Below are 20,200 nucleotides of genomic sequence, written 5' to 3' on the forward strand. Positions count from 1 at the left end.
TAAAAGTTGATCATAAATTTAATATTATTACTATATTTTTCTAAAGTATAAAAAATCAGGGAGTAAGGGAGGGGACAATGGGCAATTAATTCAATTTGAAAGTTTTTGAAGAAAGGCCATGAAAACCAGAATAATCCCGGAAATATGGTGGAAATTGTAAAGTGATTGTTGATTAAATCTAGAGAACCATAAACTAAGAAAAAAGTTCCAAGAAAAAAAGCAATCATTTGAAAATAAGATTACCAGTATTACAGACTGACATAACCATTCTGTAATTAATTACTAGAAATATCTCCCTGGATCTCTTCAGATGACAGGGAAAGAGAAAAGAGATTTGGGGGCAAGTGATGTGAACACGGAAAAAAGGGGCAGGCAGGCATGTAGCTGGATGGGCAAGTATATGACCTGCACGCCTTCCTGCCCCTTTTTATCCTGTTTATTTCCCCCAACTCCCTTCTCCATTTCCCTTTCTCGTCTACTTTTAAAAAGGAGGTGGGGATGAAGGGAGTGAAATATAGTATGGGAGGGGGCCGTGTATTTATATTTGAACTACTCTCTGTCTGCAAAACTATATATATTCAAAACTAACATAGCGAGTAATGGCATTTCTTGCGCAAGTCCCCAAACTCAGTCAGAAACTGCTAAATTCTTGCACATTCCCTTTAAGCCAGTCCCCAAAGTCTGAGACTCCTAAAGATTGAATATTCGATCCATTGTCCCCTCCCTTACTCTCTGATTAAAAATACTGAATATAGTATATTTGTATATTTGTAAAAGTGTCATCATGACAATCGCCATTTTTGATAAGCTCATAACGGTTAATTGTGATTGACTTCACACAATACGGGACGACATGGCCGAACATACAGAAATTTTAATCCATTTAAATCATGCAATGGTTGTGATAGGTAATTTTTAAAGATATTTAGCATCAAGTTTTTCCAGTAAGAAAGCTGTGCAAACGTAAAATTATTTGAATAGAAATCAGAAAATAACCGGTCTATATATCGATGAGATAATAGTTATTTCTTTCATCGTATTATAAACCGCTTTCCGCGGATATAGAATGTACAATTATTAGATTAAAACCGGTTTTTTAGCCCTAAGGTGCCGAAGGCACGGGCTAAAAATATGGTTTTAATCTTATGATTGTACATTTCTATATTCGTAGAAAGCGGTTTATAATAGGAAGCTAGACATAGTTTTTTCGTATTGATGAGAACCGGTTCCTGTCCACCGGATTCGAATGAATACGAGAAATACCTATTCTCGTTTTTATTCGAAACAGAATAATAATCCAGGAATTTTAACTGGTTCCCATCCATACGAAAAAATTATGTCTTGCATCGTATTACATCTGGTTATCTACGAATATGAAAATGAACAATCATAAGATTAAAGCCAGTTTTTTTAGCCCGTGCATTAGAATTCTGGGGCTAAGAAACTGGTTTTAATCAAATAATTGTACATTCTATATCCGCGGAAATCGATAATACGATGCGAGAAATAACTATTTTGATATCTCTTCCTACATTTAAAAAGCACATAACTTAATTTTGTAGGATAGATATAAATTTATCTTCCATTTATCCTTCCCTGTGTCATCATATTGTTATAGATAGATGAGTTGTGACTTTAACTCATTTTTAAAAGCGAAGCTTTTCTATAATTAGGGTCGGTCCGTCCGTACGTCCGTACGTCCGTCCGTCCGTCCGTACGTCCGTACGTCCGTAACGGATAGCTTTTTTTGTTAATTTAGGCATGTTAGAATTGTCCTATCGATTTCAAATTTTGTATGGTGATTCCTTTAATAGTTAGGTACGATTTAGAAAGCGTAGCAACTCTATAACCATTACCAGAATGTCCGTACGTCCATTTTAAAAATGTTGATTTTTCTACTTTTTTAACAACAAATTTTCAAGTGTTCTAATTATCCGTTTGATCTGATTTTTGGTATATTGATTCCTGGGACAACAACGAACAATATTATAAGCGAAGCAACTCTATAATCAAGTCCAAAAATGTAAGTATGTCCATAAACATTATCCTGCTTCAAGCAGTTTTTTCAACAAATTTACTTACAATTTTGCTTCGACTCTAATACTTTTAAATTCTGATTATTCAGTTCAGATACCATACAAGTGTTAATGTCCGTTTGTCCTACCGTTTCAGTGCTTCGCTTTTATGGATGTTGTCATCCTTGTTAAATTAAGAACAACTAAAATTCAAGGGTCTCTTGGACTCTCGAAAAATAGCTTTAAACCGGCATAGTAAAAATAACTTTTGAATCGGAAAAAAGGGACTTTTTATATTTCAAACAATTTTTAACGAAAAATGTATCGTTTTTAAATATATTTTATATTATCATGATTGCTTTTTTCTTGTGTACATTTTTTATTACATTTAGATGCGTGCAGAACGGGGGTGTATTTATCCCCCTGGCAGAATTAAGGGAGGTGAATACTCTTTCTTTGTCTCCACCCTCTAAACCCACCTTTACTATGGGCTGACCCCTAATGTTCACCCTAAAACAGCCAAACTGTGCACGCCTCTGAATGCAATTTTTGCTTAAGCAAATTTGACAAATGCAATCTTGTAGTTGTCCAATATTTCAATCATCTCAGTTATGTGATTAGCCTCTAATAGAGACACACCTTTAATTCTAGTTCCCAAAGTTTTTTTTAACTTTATTGTCACAATAGAATCTGTGTGTGTTATACTAGAGAATCAAATCTGATTGGGGTATTTATTTATATTTCATTGTAATTTTGGTGGATGGAAATTTAACAATCTTTCAAAATACGAAAGTAAAAAATATGTTAATGTTTGTATTTATGTCAGTAATTCCAGCTGTTTAGAAAGGCAATATTATACATTTTGTATAAGAGATAGTAAAGGGAAGTCTATTTGGAAAAAGAAAATTGTTCAACCTTAGAACTTAGATATAACAACTGACAAAACGACAACTTTTTAAGCAACATCTTATATGAATATTAGGTGGATGGTGGATCACGCAGACATATATGACAAAGTCATCAGAGAGAGTGGGGACAGTGGGCTGTTTATTACAGTAGTCCCCAAAGTTTCATAATTTCGTTTTCTCATTTGTTGGCTTAACAACTTTGGGGACTTAACTTTGGTTGGATCATTAAGTTGAGTGCCCATGCAAACGGTTCAACCATTAATTGTAATCTACAGAAGGGGTAATTTTATGTATAATCATTGGGGATGTACATAAATTTATTGGCCATTGTCTTATCTCTTTAGATCCTGCATAGTAATCTTTGTTAAGAATTTAATTTGAAAACTTTTGCTGGTGGTGTTCTTAGCCATGACTTTCCTAACACCAATCTGTCAGCTATTTTGATAAATTTAGCTGGTTCCTAGATACATTCGTTTTGGGTAATTACATTAGAATTCTAACGAAAGTCATGTTATTCGCCTTCAACAAAAAAATGTCTTTGACTGAATTAGATATATTTAGTATAATAATAAACTCAAAAAAATATTTGGTGCTATCCCTCAAAGTGCATTTGCTCGACCAGACACTTTGAAGGAAACCACCAATTATTTTCAAGCAACTTATTGCCAGTTTACAAAAAATCATCGTTGTTTATTCTTGTTTATGGCATAGGCTTTTTACTATACATAGCAGAAGTATGTTAAATTTCTAACATTCTAAATTGGAGAATCCACCATTTTTATTACGTCACAGGAATCAAAAGTGATACAGATTGGGCTTCGTCGGTAGCCGCGAATAGATTTCAAATTTAATCCTGTTTGGATGCATTCATATTTTTAAAAGAAAGATTTACATATTTGGGTCAGGTTTAGACTTCTAGCTTAGTTTTGAAAAAGTAAAAGGTTGATTCCTTGAGGCTTACAGTCGGCTGACGCGCGGCTGCCGAGCCGTAATATAAAGAATCCCATAAATTACAGGAAACTTGGAAATAGTTATAGCACAATATTAGTAAATAGAGACTCGCAAGTTTAAGCTTATTTGTAAAAAAAGTTCTTTTTATGCAATTATCAAAAATAGCTTAAAAATCAGTAAGTTTAATACTGACATCCTTCCTCCTCCCCACATTGCATATACCATAATGGATAAGACAAAATTATTCTTTTTTTAGATTTTTAGTTTGTACACTTCAAGTCAAGATATACTAAAAATTATCATAAGCTTTAAGGGCAACAAATGAGACAAAAAAAACATTAGGGACTAGCATGATTTACAGTCCAATGCCCATCCTTCTAATTACTTTATTTAGAGTTACTACTTTTCATGAAATTAGTGGGTTTCTTTATACTAAATTTTTAGATCCATAGGACAATTCTTTTGTATTTTTTTTTAAATTTATATATATTAAACAAAGTAAATTGATGTCTATCCGTCCGTCTGTCTGTCTGTTAAACTAAAATACTTTCCTTTTTGTTTCATGACATAAAAAATAATTTTAGATATTTTTATTTGTTTTTAAAGAAAACTAAGGATAAAGAAACTGTTTGAAACAGTGACATAAAAAAAAACTTTAATAGTTATTTCTCGCATTGTATTATAAACGGCTTTCCGCGGATATAGAATGTACAATTATAAGATTAAAACCAGTTTTTTTAGCCCCGAGGTGCAGAAGGCACGGGCTAAAAAAACTGGTTTTAATCTTATGATTGTACATTTTTATATTCGTAGAAAGCTGGATGTAATACAATGCTAGACATAGTTTTTTCGTATGGATGAGAACCGGTTCCTATCCACCGGATTCGAATGAAAAGCATTGCCAAAACTATAAATAAAAATCCTACTACGATAAAGCATGACAAGGGTTTTGTCCTTGTTTCTTGTTTTTGAGCTTTGCTTTTATGGATATTTTCCTGGGCTCGACAGTCGCGTCAGAAGCCTCAGGGAAATCATACTTTTAAAATTCAAAAAATAATTAGCTAGACATCAAAACGGCTTTAAATTTAAGGCTCAGGCGCGCGGCTGACGAACTCTAATATTTTCATTCTTGTCAAAATTACCCTCTGTAGATTAGAAATATTATTAATAAACTTTGAACTCTAATATTTTTTTTTTCTATCCAATCAATCTCTAATAAAAGTTCCATAATCTTTAAACTATGAAGTTATTTACAGTCCAAAGTTTTCTCCCTCCCTATATTTATTAGCTTTGCTTTTATGTATGTTGTCATTCTTGTCAGAAATCTAAAGGGATAAGACAATGGCCGATAATTGATGTACATACTCCAAAATGATAATACACAAACTTACACCTTCTGTAGACTACAATTAGTGGTTGAAATGTTTAAACACTGATATTAATCAACCAAGCTATCAAAATTTAATAAAGCACCCAAAGTTGTTAAGCCAACGAATAAGAAAATATTATTTTAAAAGTGTAATAAACAGCCTAATGTCCCCTCTCACTATGTATTGTTGTATAGACTGCTTCTAGCCGTATAGGGTTATAAAATAGACATACTATATATAGATTACCCGTCTGACCCGATTTTTCGTCAAATCTAAAAAGGAATTTTTTGTAGACGAAAGAATTGCCTACTTTCGACTGTAGCTGAGGTGGATTCTTAAAAAAAAGGTGCTCACTACTCGCTGGTGAGGCAAAATTATTTTAGTGAAAAATCCTCCAAAATCACATTAAAAATCTACAAAAATTAAACGAAATGTTATGATTTTATTTACAGTTTACAGCTGACTTTTATCTATGAAATGAAAAAAAAAATATTCATTCGTAATAAAATGTGTATACATTTTTAACCAATGAGATATCTTGAATGTTCCTTAAGGATTCTCCTATTGGTGGAATAAGACATTATGCCTCGTGAGTAATCTCTCTACTGGTTATTAGTAGCGAAGCTACTCTATAATTCACTTTGTCCGTCCGTCAGTCAGTCCGTCAGTCAGTCCGTAACGCTATGGGGGAAATGGGATTTACTCAGCTCCTATAAAAGATAGAATGCTGAATTTTTTTGACACTATTCCCATCATTGAGGAGCATAATTGACCTTAATACATCATTGGCGTTCGGACCGATTTTTAGCAGGTTTTAGGCTATTTTTATATTTTTCACATTTTTCTCCATATCTTCAGTGTTTATGGTCCGATTTTCAAAATTTTTTCAGTTACAGATATTAAAATTAAATTTCCCGTCGTATAAAGGAACAACAATGAAGGCCAGACTGCCTTTTAAGCAGGTTCTAGGCTATTTTTATATTTTTCACATTTTTCTCCATAAATTCAGTGTTTATGGTCCGATTTTCAAAATTTTTTTAGTTATAGATATCAAAATTAAATTTCCCGTCTTTTAAAGAAAACAATCATGACGGCCAGACTGCCTTTTTAGCAGGTTTTAGGCTGTTTTTTATATATTTAACATTTTTCTTCATATCTTCAGTGTTTATAGTCCGATTTTCAAAATTTTTCAGTTATAGATATCAAAATTAAATTTCCCGTCTTTTAAACAAAGTAACCATGACGGCCAGACTGCCTTTTTGACAGGTTTTAGGCTATTTTTATATATTTAACACTTTTTTCCATATCTTCAGTGTATATGGTCCGATTTTCCAAATTTTTTAAGTTAAGGATTTAAAAATTAAATTTTTGTCGTTTTAATAAAACAACCATGACGGCCAGACTGCCTTTTATCAGGTTTTTGGCTATTTTTATATGTTTTACATATTTCCCCATATCTTTGTTTATTTTGATGCAATTTTCAAACTTTTATGGGATATCAGTATCAAAATAATTTTTCCCATTGTTATGAGCATCTTTAATATAATTTATTTTGACCATCGTCATCATGCAAAATAAAACAAGGTTTCATGTTTATTTTATCCAATAAATCTATTCTTGATTTTAGTAAAAACTTTTTAAATCTACCTGTACGTATTCCCATCGACGATTTTTTATGCTTCGCTATTTATGGATGTTGTCATCCTTGTACTTAATAGTAAAAGATGATATATATTTTTCAATTGTTGCTTTTCTGTACGCAGAGAGAAAGGGATAAAAATGTTGCCAGTATGGCTTCGAAACCTATTAATATCCTCTGGATTTGAACCGGTCTTCAGGTAAGCCATACGAAAAAATCATGTATGGCATGATTATAGATAATTTTCCACGAATATTAAAATAAAAATCATGATATTAATACCAGTTTTGTTAGCCCGGGCCTTCGTTCCCTCTAAGCTAATAAAAATAGTTTAAATCCAATAGCTTTATATTTTTATATCTGTTAAAAGGTACATGTCTGTAATACGATGCAATGAATAAATATTCTTCGTCAATAGTGGACAAAGTGTCTCAAAAATCTACCATGTGACGTCATAAAAATCTACCATGTGACGTCATAAAAATTAGGGAGATAAGAGGAGAAGGGGAAAAGAATACCCTTTAAAAAATGGATAATCCTTTATTTTTATGACGTCATATGGCTGATTTTTTAGAAATTTTGTCCAGTTACATATTTTTCTCTTTGTCTATGAGTTGATATAGCTAAGGAATGTGTAAAGATTATTTTTATGCTAATATCAAGAAGAAGAAAAAACTGTCTAAGTCATTGCTTTTACATTAAAAAGACACTCTACCTCTTTCATCTACAGTTTAGAAATGTATCCTTATATAAAAGTAACAGGATCTGTGCGTGTCTGTTTGTACCAAAGGATCTCCCTCCCCATATAAAATTTACACCTACCTTGAGGGTGAAGTAGGCACCCCCAACTACTTAGGAGAGGTATTTAACCCCCCCCCCCAAAAAAAAAAAACAGTTTTGGGGGGACATATACCCCCCTCCCATAGGCGTCCAAGGGGGGGGTAATGGGGCGATTACCCCCCCCAAACGATTTTGGGGGTGCCGTAGGCACCCCCAAAATTTTTTTCATTTTACCCCCCCCCCCCATTCAAAATTTACCCCTACCCTGGGGGTGCCGTAGGCACCCCCAACCATTTAGGAGGGGGTATTTACCCCCCCCAAACAAATTTGGGGGGGTAAATACCCCCCCCAAAATAAAAAATCTCTAATAAAAAAAATTTTTGCGCGCTTCGCACGCATTTTTAATACTATATATTTAATAAAATTTAAATTACCCCCCCCCAAAAATTTTACCCCGGGGGTAAATTTTGGGGGGGTAAACTAAATTTACCCCTGCCAACAGATTTCAGGGGGGGTAATTACCCCCCCCAAGCAAATTTTACCCCCGGGGTAAAAATTTTGGGGGGGGTAAAAAAAAATTTGCGGCGCGCTTCGCGCGCCATTTTACCCCCCCCAAAATAAAAAGCTTCGACGCCCCCTCCACCCCAAAAAATAATAATCCATAAAAAAGATTCTGTGCACTTTGCGCGCCTTTTACTCACACCATTAAGATTTTAAAGATATGGTTCTCCCTTAAAGTTCAGCTTCTCGTCTTCATATAAAAGTTACAGGATGTTAAAATTGGATTGGCGAATCATCACCCCCCCCCCCCTAGTGCCCCTAGAAACCAGTGTTTACTTAATTGGTTATTTTATTTTTACGTATAAGAAATCAAGTTTACGAGTATATATTGAAAAAACATAAATTGTCATTGAATTTTTAAATATTTTCAACTATCTTCCCAAAGCAGTTTAGAACAGTTTTTAAAAGCGAAGCTTTTCTAAATAAACGGTCAGTCAGTCCGTAACTTTTGGCATGCTAGTTCTAAAACAATTTACCAATATTCCTATAACAATTAGTCATAATCGGAAAGCATACCAATATTCTTTTTATATATTGTGATTTATAGAACAATTTGGTATAAAAAACATCTGTATAATTACGTTTTCAAATGTATATATACTTTCTAGGAACATATCTGATAAAATATTTGTTTATTCTGTTTGAAGCTTCACTTTAATAGATGTTGTCATCCTTGTTCTTGAGGAATTCTACCTGAAATTTTAAACTTTACTTTTATGGATGTTATCATACTTGTTTTTTTTAGAAAGGGATAATAACTAAGAAAGCTGTAGGTGTGGTCATTAAAAATGATTTATAGAATAAGGTTTAGGTTGAATATAGGAGACATTTTTAAATCTGAAATATGGATAGAACTTTCGGTCAAATTCGCGTCATTAAAGTGCTGATTGAAATATAGATAGATAGATAGATGGATAGATAAATAGATATATACATTAAGAGATATAAGTTTTCCGGAATTTTAATGTAGGGAGTAGATTTGAAATCTGCATCAAATTTTAAGGATTTTTTATAAAATTCGTTTTTTGTAAAGTTCTTTATCTAAAAGCGAAAATACATTTTAAGTTAATTAATATTGACCAATAGGATAGGTGGATTTTAAACTACCTGCGCTCTAATTGGTTGAATGATGTACGACATCCAATCAGAGCGCAGATTTTTTAAATCCACCAATCACAGATGCCAAAATTAATTAACTTAATTTGTATTTCCGCTTTTAGATAAAGAATTATACAAAAAACGAATTTTATAAAAAATCCTTAAAATTTGATGCAGATTTCAAATCTACTCCCTACATTATAATTCCGGAAAACTTATATCTCTTAATATACATAGATAGATAGATATCTGTATATAGATAGATTGAATGATTGATAAATAGATTGTAAAATAGGTCGTTATATAGATAGATGGATAAAAATTATTGATTTTATGGATAAAATGGTGACCTGAACGATCAGTAGAAAGGTATATTTTTTTAAGAAGATGAAAACTTAAAAGTAGAAATTTGAAGAGATTTATATAAAGAGAACATGGATGAAAACATCCATTAAATAAGATAATATTAATGACAGACTTACTATATAAATGTAATGTTATTAATAATTACTACGGGCACCAACTCTTCGGATCTTTTCTAAACCTTTTTTTAACCAAACTTAACTTAAACAAGGATGACAACATCCATAAAAGCGAAGCTCTGAAAAGGAAGGACAAAAACGAACATTAAATGTATAAAAATTGAAACAAAATTGTAAGTAAATTTGTTGAAAAACTGATTAATACAGAGCTGGACCTTTAAATCATTTTAGTGGTGAGCTAGATCGGGGTAAGACAACTTTCCACCAATGAGAGCACAGCATTTTATGAAATGCCGCGCTGTGATTGGCTAAATTTCGGCTCACCCCAATTTGGCTCACCACTAAAATGATTTAAAGATCCAGCTCAGGATAATGTTTAAGGACATACTTACATTTTAGGACTTGATTATAACATTCTACCTTGTTGTCTTAGGAATCAGGATTCCAAAACGAATAGGATGGCGATTATAGAGTTGCTATTCTTTCTAACTACTACAAGAATCGCCATGCTAAGTTTGAAATGAGAAAGCCCAATCTGTCCCGATTTTGTATCACTTTTGAAAAGTGCAATTCCTGTGACGTCATATAAAAAGGGAAGGGGGAAAAATCTCTTCCCTTTTCTCCCATCTCTTTTGAAGAGATTTTCTTCCCCCCTTCCCTTTTTCTTTCCCGAAACGTATATGACGTAACTGAAATCGCACTTTTAAAAGTGATACATAATGGGGACAGATTGGGCTTTCTCTTTGAAATCGATGGGTCAACTTTAACATGCCTAAATTAACGATAAGAACTATTCGTTACGGACGGACGAACCGACCCTATGAAAAGTATATATCTATAAAAAGAACATGGATTTAAGGAGATGAAAACATCCATAAAAATAAAATAAAATTAATGGCAGACTAACTCTTTAAATGCAACTTTATATCTAATTACTTCGGGGAACCAACCCGTCGGATCTTTTCTAAACCTTCACTAAACCTAACATAATCTAAATAACATTAAAAATGAATTATTTTCATATGGTCAATAGGTGAAACGGGGTAAACCGACATTGGAGTAGAAATAATGATATCAATCTAACACTTATTGCTTAAGAAACAAGAATAATAAAATACAATGTTAAGGTAGCTTTTTAAGCAAATAAGATAATTTTGAAAAACACAGAAACTTATAAAATCAAAATAATTCGCGAGGAAAAGAGAATAGAATCACCTAAACAATCATTTTTCATTTAACTTTCAGTGGAAAGCTGTCTATAATACGATGTGCTAAATAACTATTACTGCATTGTATAAGTGAACTTTTTTCCCAGAAATTACTCTTATTTTTCTATCCGGGGACAACAATTGCTAATAGATAAGCTACGCATTTAAAAATAATTTACAGCAACTGCTGGTGGCTATATTAAAATCTACGTAAAAGGATGTCCAATAAGAGTTTTAATCAAAATTAATATACAAACAAGGATGACAACATCCATTAATAGTAAAGCTCAAAAATTATTGAATGGACAAGCAGACAAAGTGAGTTATAGAGCAGTTGTTCAGTTGTCATGACAAAGAAAAAAGAGAGAAAATATGCAAAAAAAACTCAAAGAAAATAACGAAACCTTTAAATATAAGGTTTATGTCCTTTGAACATGCATGGCCGACAGACAGAAGGACATGACAGAGTATAGACTAGATGTGCACATGTCATAGGAATCTTCACTGGAAATTTTTGCTGTCTATCTTTATAGCAACCCATAAAATCCCATTTCCCCCATTGCGTTATTACGGACTGACTGACGGACAAACGAAGGAAATGAAGAGTAGCTTTGCTACTAAAAAGCAAGGATGAACAAACATGTCCAAAGAAAGTGAAATTGTTAAAAGAAAAAAATTCAAAATACAAAAATTAAATGAAAGTAACGAAAGGTTTTATGCGTCTAGGGTAGAGTCCAAACTTTCTCCCAAAGTATTTTATTAAAGGGTAAGTTTGAGTATCACAATAATCCTGGATGGACTATCAGGCAAAGTGAGTTATAGAGCAGATTTTCCGTAGTAGTAAAAAAGACTTTTGTAATAAGAAGAACAGACTGACGTCCCAAGCAAGGTGTATTATGGGTGCTCTTTGGCAAAGGGTATAATCACACAAAAAAAATCAGCCGACTATCTTATTAGGTATCGAGGACATACGGAGGGACAGAAAACGTGAATTATAGGGTGGCTTCGCTACTACAAGTAATAAATATGGATAACGTTATCCTTGTTTTTTTTCTCGCTTAGAGTGTTGATGATGAACCTTTTTGTTGTTTGATATAAATAATATGTATTATTAAAGAGATAGTCATAAACATCAATTAATAAAATTTGGAATGGCGATTTTCAGAATTTTAGAAAAATGGAGTATAATTCATGGGAAAGTAAGCATAATTAAAGTTTTAATAAAATGGGGTAGCTATAGGAACGGAGTGGATACAAAACCGCGACAAACAAAACCGCTACATAACAAAACCGCGACAGTGACAAAACCGCGACAGTTACAAAACCGCGACAGTGACAAATACGCGACATTACAAAAAAATCTATAATAAAAAAATCTTAATGCTAGAAGGTCATGGCCGCAGAGCTCGGCCCCCTGGCCTGCCTAGCCGCGGGCGCTCGGCCCCCTTGCCAATAACCTAACCTAACCTATATGTTTGAATGTTTAATGTACATTAACTTATTTATAATTTAGAATTTCGTGGATTTTACAAAAAGTGGTTGGTAGATTATTTTCAAATTTTTATATTTTTTTTACAATATTTAGGTTAGGTTAGGTTATGGGCAAGGGGGCCGAGCGCTGCGGCCATGTATTTCTACAAAAAAAATCCTACATAGTTATATTTCTGTTATTGTCGCGGTTTTGTTATTTCGCGGTTTAATCACTGTCGCGGTTTTGTCCCTGTCGCGGTTTTGTTTGTCGCGGTTTTGTATACACTCCATAGGAACCAATCAAACTTGATACGACTCTCTTGATCAGTCCTTCCAATCTAAAGACACTTCAAAGCAAGACCTATTACCAAGTTAAAGAAACTTTTTGCCGACTTCCCTTACCTACAATTTTCTTTTGGTCAGAGGTTCTTAACCTTGGAGACCTGCTGAGAACGGCCTAGACCAGTTCAATCATAGCCCTAAGAATTGATTTTCAAGGTTCAGATTCCACCAGAGATACGTCTTGAACGAACGGATGATAACCGAATACGGGGAATTGTTACCGATAGAAAGACAGACACGGTTACTTACATAGTAGCTTTGGAAGGCGTAACTACTAAATATCGTTGCTGTGTTTAGTGCCCTAGCTAAATGGGGATAGATGTCACTGCTTTTGGCCTGCCTGTTCTATTGACGTCAGAAAATACCCTGTAACCCATCTCTTTCATTTCTCCCTTCCCTTTATCTTTCCCTCTACTATGACTTTAATAGAATAGGTAGGCCAAAAGCGGTGAAATTTTTACCATTTTCCTAGGGCACTAAACACAGCTACCTAAATATCTATAATACAAAGTAGAACGATGTCTGTTTGTCTGTCTGTTTGTTTGTTTGTCTATCTGACTGTTTGTAGCAAAGGGTCTCGCTAACCGCTGAACCGATCGGGTTCTCCTTTACAGGGTAGTTCTCATACGTCCCTGGAAGGTTCATAACTATTTTCTTGGGGGGTGGGACACCCACAACCCCCCCAAAAATGAAAAATCCCCCTCCCCAAAATATTTTTTTTCTTTAAATTTTTCTTTTAAATCTAAAATACGAAAAATTGGTTTGATTAAACCTCTTGGAGCAGAGCCCCTAGAGGCTAGGGGCGAAGCCGCTAGTATCAAAAATTATAATGTCAGAGAGTCTTTTTAAAATAATGATGAAATCAGACTATTCATACATATCATCTTATTTATACATATATAATAGTTCCTTTGTTGTTTTTCGTTGTTCTATATAAATAGCGTAGCGTACTCTATTATGTTTTCATGAGAAATTTTTACTCCAATATTTAAGATAAAGACACGGATCTTAAGGGATATGACAATGGACAATAAATAAATCAACATACCCACTGATGACAAACAAATTATCTATTCTGTAAAAATAATTGGACTCTACAAGTCTAAACTAAACAATCAAGTTTTCAAGCTAACGAATGGACAACTTGTTATTAAGCTTTGGTTACAGGCATTTAATTTTAGTCTCCCTCTGTATCTCTCTATCTCTCTCTCTCTCTCTTTAATTTTTCTGCGCTTTGCTATTTATGGATGTTATCATCCTAGTTTTGTTGTTTATCTTTGAATAATTTTACTCAGAGATACAAGAAAAAGTAAATGAGTTGAAAATAAATTTTTCCCTTCAAAGTATGTTTCACATTATACTTATAAAAATGATTTTACTTTACTAAAATTTTATTTTACGTGAACGAATTTCAATAAACGTTGTCATTTTATCCAAAAAAAAATGTAGAACTTTTAGAGATCTTAAAGGATAAGACAAATAACATTCCTGATAAAAACGTTTACCCTTTCTCTAGATTAAAATTTATTGGTTCAAAAGTTTATACGCTGTCTGCTTGTCCAATCAAGATAAAATAAAAGTACTCAAAGTCAGTCTATCAACTTTGGGGACCAGTTTAATACTAATATCCCCATCCCACCCTAAGAAAATAGAATCATGTGCATATGATTCTCTTGAAAATAACACCCTCCAAACAACCACTCCTTTGATTTAATTACTTTTATTTGTAAGTCCTGTTTGAGTAAGTTGCGTCGGGGCCGGTTTCTTGGAAAGCCTGACATAGTAGCAGTATGAAGAATCTTAACTGATGAATTTAAAAAATTAGTTTAGGTCATCAATCTATATACAATAATGGATATATTATTACTTGGATCTTACACCAGATTTTCATGTTCTCTAATACAGTGATACCAGCAGCGGGCTAACATAACGATTTTTTCTCCTGTCATAAAATCCACGAATATTCCTACAATCTATTTATCCATCTATCCCGATTTTGCATAATAAGGTCATTTTATTGATGATTTTTTCAAGATTATATCATTTTTCATAACACTATATACTATACACCCGTTAGATTACAGAGAAAGAGAACATTATTCTGATAATTAAATTGTAGTGCAACTCATGAATTAAAAAGGATAATGGGCTGTTTATTGCACTTGTTCCCAAAGTTTTATAATAACGTTTTCTTTTTTTCGTTGGTTTAACAACTTTGGGGATTTTAGTGAATTTTGATTAGTTTAAGTAGAGTGTTCTAACGTTTCAACCACTAATTTTAATCTACAACATGGGTGATTTTGTTTATCATCATTATAGATACACATCAATTTAGTGCAGCATCTTGAAGTTTAACGAACATTCCTTATAATTCACAATTTGATTTAATTGGTTAAGTTGTCATAATTGATACAAGTTAAAGAATACATATGTGGTAAGCCGAACGTTTCAGCTCACAGGGTTGCGAGTTCGAGTCCAACGAGCCTTAGCCTTGAATTATTCTACCAAAACAAACTAGCAGGATTTAGTCATACAGAAATTATATATTTAACTGAATAATATTTACAATGAATGTTTACTATATATATACAACAGATTATAACAATGGTTAGGTTTGAAGGGGGTGTGGGACGCAAGGGCTTAGCTCCCGGCGGTAGACAGGCTGTGGGGGCAGCTGTGGTAAAAGGGGAGGCAGCGCCTCCCGGTTGTATAATCGCGTGAGGGGCGCGTGATAGCTGCGTGTTTGAGCCCCTCCCCACATTTAGGCAGGCCAGTTTGACCGCTGGATAGCGGGGTCAACATCGGTCATGAGATAAATGGTGATATAATAAGATTAGTGCAGAGGGTTTGTTATGATAAGTCACAGCGTAGCAATTCTGTAAACTGCCCGTCCGTCTGGTTGTCGTATTACCACAACCTCCCCTTCAAGGGTTGCGGGGCTCTCGAGCCACCAGGCCTTGAACCTGGGGATACGACAACCTATGTCTGCGCAGGACAGGCTCTTCCTGGGGCACAGCTCGGTGGAGGACAGCTCTGGCTATACAGGCTCCGCGGGACACTCGCTGCTCTGTCTGGCTGTGGTTGGATATCAGCATTGTCAACTCCCGGTTGGCTTCCAGCCGTGGGTTAGCGACGGCCAAGCCCCGTCGTTGGAAGTTTTGCCTCGTCTGCAGAACTAACTCTGTCTCGGCGGGTAACTGGACACGGAGGCCTAGGCTAACTCTGGAGGCTCCCAAGGGGGGAATAACGATGGAGGAAGGCGCATAAAACTCCATGGGGGCGCCTGCTTGGTCCAGGTTGCTGGGCCTCCTAGCTCCTACTCGGATGGGGATGGCTGTCATCAGCAGGGGGCACATTGCTTCAGCTTCGTCCTCTGGGGCCGCCTCTTCCATCGCAGTGGCTGCCTCTCCTCCTGCAGGCTCGCTACTGGCCGGCAGGTTCTCCATGTCAGTATCAGGGTTCCAGATGGCATCTCTGGGTGGCTCTGGAGCTGGCGGCGGCGGCGGTGGTTCGTTGGGTTGATGCTGCAGGTTCTCTTCTACCGGGTCACGATCCTGGCCGCTAGGCTGTGGGGCGGCTGCGGCTGGCTGGTACACTGGGAACTGTCCTGGGTCACTAGCTGGCGGCGCCGCAGCTCCGACCGGCAGCTCGGTGGCATCCTCGTCGCCGTCCAGGTCGCCTTGAATGTCTGTTGGAATCTGATGGGCAGTTACATCTCCAGTGTATTTGCGCAGTCGGCCTACATGCGCCGTGACTTCCGAGATCCTGGTGGTTGGAGAGGCAGGTTTGATGACATAATGGACGTCTGTAGCTTGCCGCACTACCTTCCAGGGGCCAGTCCATCTCTTGGTAATCTTGGCTGCCTTCCCTGGCACCAGGCGGGGGGCCAGGTACCAGACCAAGTCTCCAACCTCGTACTTGGCCGTGCCTTCGTAGGCTGCCGCGCTCCTCCGGATGGTTCCCTCCTCTCGCTGCTGGATGGCGTCGTACACTGCATGGTAGCGTTGCAGGAGAGCTTGGACGTTGGCTGGAACCGAGGCATACTCTGTGTCTGGCAGCCGGAGCACCATGTCCACCGGAAGTTTGGCCTCTCTCCCAAAGTAGGCCAGGAACGGGGTCACGCCGGTGGATCTGCAGGCCTTGGTGTTGTAGGCGAAGGCAATGGCAGGCAAGTGTGGCTCCCAGTTGTTGTCGTCTCTGTCTAGGAACAGACGCATGCCTGTGTTGAGCGTCCGATGGAACCTCTCCACTCGGTTGGACTGCGGGTTGTAGGGCGGTGGATGTGTCAGGCCAATCTCAAGCTGGGAGGCCAGCTCCTTGAATACCTGGCCGGTGAACTCCATCCCGTTGTCGGAGTGGATCTTCAGGGGGCATCCGAACGTGGCCAGGTGGCGGTGCAGCAGGGCTTCAGCCACCGTGAGGGTGCGCTTGTTGGGGATGGCGTAGAGGCTGACAAACCGGCTGAACCCATCTTGACAGGTGAGGATATAGCGGTTTCCAGCTGGGGTCTCTGGCAGCGGCCCCACCAGGTCAATAAACAGGACTTGCTGTGGATACCCCTGGCGGGAGGGCACGTGTATTCCTAGCTTCAACCTTTCCTTGGTAACCTTCTGGACACACTCAGGACAAGTCTGAACCATCAGGCGGACGTCACGGACAGGTTGGGCCACCAGAAATGCATGGCGACGCGGGCAATAGTAGCGTCCATTCCAAAGTGCCCGGCCATGGGGGTCCCATGGGCTAAAAAGAACGCGTCCTGCTGGAGGGCCGAAGGCAGCAGGTATCTTGTTCTTTCCCCTGTCAGGGTCTGGTCAGTGGTGGTGAGGCAGCCATGCTCGTCAAGTCCCAGGGCTGTGAAGCGGCTGGCGTACTGCTGCTCGTCTCGTTCCTTGCCGCGCAGCTCAGCCTTAGTTGGGGCTCTGCCATCAGCCACCCACTGGCGGACACGGAGCAGGAGAGGGTCCTGTGTCTGGGCTTTTAACACTCTAGCCGGATCCAGTCGTGCGGCAGGGGGCCAGCCAGCTGCGGACTCCCCTAGCTGGCAGAGGGTGTGGATGTACTCAGCTTGCTCTGCTAATTCTTCAGCGGTAGCTGTCGGCATGTTGTCGTCCTCCCGGCGGCTGAGGGCGTCGGCGTTGGTGTTCTGGGTGCCAGGACGGTGGCAGACAGTGAAATCTAGGGCCGCTAGCTCCTCCTGCCAGCGAGCCACCATCCCTGTGGATGTGTTCAGCGACTTCATCTGTAGCAAGGCTGAGGAATCAGTGTTGATCTGGAAGCTGCGGTAGGACAAGATGCCGTGAAATTTCCAAATTCCATACATAATGGCGGCCATCTCTCCCTTCCAGGACGGGTAGCGAGTCTCGGGGTCGGTTGTCTTGCGCCCCACGGCGGCAATCAGCCTCTCCTTGCCGTCCTGGCATTGACTCAGGATGGCAGAGATGGCGCGGCTGCTGAAATCTGTGGTGAGCTGGAACACCGCTGGCAAGTCAAACCTAGGCGGCGCTCGGATGGGGGCTTGGCGGAACTTGTCCTTTAGCTGTAGCAGCTGGGCTTCCATCTCAGGCGTCCAGGCCAGGGTCTTGGCCGTTTTCTGCCGATTCATCTCGTAGGTGAGGTCGGCATACTCTGGGATGAACACGCGGTAGTATCCAAAGAACCCCAGGAGCGCCAGCAATTCCTTGGGGGTGCTGGGGGCCGGCCAGTCCAGGATACGGTCAAAATAATCCTCTTGCATGGCTATCCCCTCACGGCTGAGGGTGTGGCCCAAATAATCCACCTTGGCTCGAAACAGCTTGGTCTTGGCTGGCTTGAGGCGGATTCCTCCCCTGCGGTGGGCTTCCAAGACTTCCCGGAGCCTCGCCAGGTGGGCCCAGGTATCCTGGTGAAAGGTCAGGACGTCGTCAAGATATGACTGGAGGTTGGCCGTACCTAATGGGTTTAGGACCCCTGCAATAAATCTGGAGTAGACAGACGGTGCTGTAGCAAGGCCAAAGGGCATCCTTTTCCATTGGTACAAGCCCCTGGGGGTGGTGAAGGCGGTGCAGGGCCGGCTGTCCTCGGACACACGGATGGTGTAGTACGCTGCCACCGCGTCTAAGGCACTATAGACGCGGTGTCCTCCCGCTCGTTCTACCAGCTGCTGGATCCTGGGCAAGGGGTAGCTGTCCAGTTCCAGGCACTTGTTGAGGGCTCTGTAGTCGACGGCCCAGCGGGTGCTCCCGTCCTTCTTCTTGATGGGCACCAGGGGGCTACTCCAGGCGGAGTCTGAAGGCTCTATGACTCCCTCTTGTAGCCAGGTGTCCAGTTGCTTCTCCAGCTCAGCCTCTTGCCGCGGGTTCAGATCCCTAAATCTCTGGCGGATCGGCTGGGTCCCTGGCTTGAGGCGCAGCTGCAGCTCTACTACGTCAGTGCAGCCGGGGTTAGAGTTGGAGAAGACGTCCCTGTACTCTGATAACATGGTCCAGACCTCCTTCTTGAGCAGGGGGTCCTTTCGCAGGAACTCGTTCTCCTCCATCTCAAGGGCCTCCCACAGCTCCTGCATATCTGGGGGCTCAACAGGCTCTTGGAACGAGTGGATACGAGGGGGAGGCTTATCAGAAACCTCTAAAATGTCAGGCTTGACCAGCTCTCCAGCCACGGGGAGGCCAGCGTCCAGCAGGAGGGGCGTCTCCCCTTCATTTACCACCAGCACTCGGAACACGCTGGCGGAGCCAGGCCTGTGGGCATACAGGCCTTCTGGGATGACAAGATCCTCCCCAAACCTCTGTTCTGGGGCAGCTAGTTGGATGGCATCCTTAGTACGGTGCCCCACTAATTCAACAGGGACAGCCATGACGCCGCGGCCAGGCAAGACCACCCGCTTGGCCGTGCGGAGTTGGGGTGGTTGGCCATCAGTGGGAGTGACAGCGCTTAGCCTATACGTGGCTGGCGCGGGGTCAGCTTCGGCTCCGGGACCCACCGGCCGCGACTTGACGGGCTCGGCCTCGGGAGGGGCTAGCGTGTCGGAGCCAGGTGTGGCTCCGAGGGCGTCCGGCCACGATTTGACGGGCTCGGCGCTGGGAGAGGCCGGGGCACTGGGACCAGCCTGGGCTCCGTGGGCGTCCGGCCGCGACTTGACGGGCTCGGCGCTAGGAGAGGCTGATTCCTGGGAGTTGAGTGTGGCTCCGGGGGCGGCCGGCCACGACTTGACGGGCACGGCGCCGGGAGAGGCTGATTCCTGGGAGTTGAGTGTGGCTCCGGGTGCATCAGACCGCGACTTGACGGGTCTGGACTCGGACTCGGCTGGCTGAATGACTGGGGGCCCCAGGTAGAGGGGGCCAGGTGGACAGGGCTGGCCGTTGATGAAGGTGTCGGCGGAGAAGATCGGTTCTGGAGGG

This window comes from Acartia tonsa, chromosome 12 (assembly GCF_053477335.1).
Source record: "Acartia tonsa isolate MP-2025a chromosome 12, ASM5347733v1, whole genome shotgun sequence".
Taxonomy (NCBI): Eukaryota; Metazoa; Arthropoda; class Copepoda; order Calanoida; family Acartiidae; genus Acartia; species Acartia tonsa.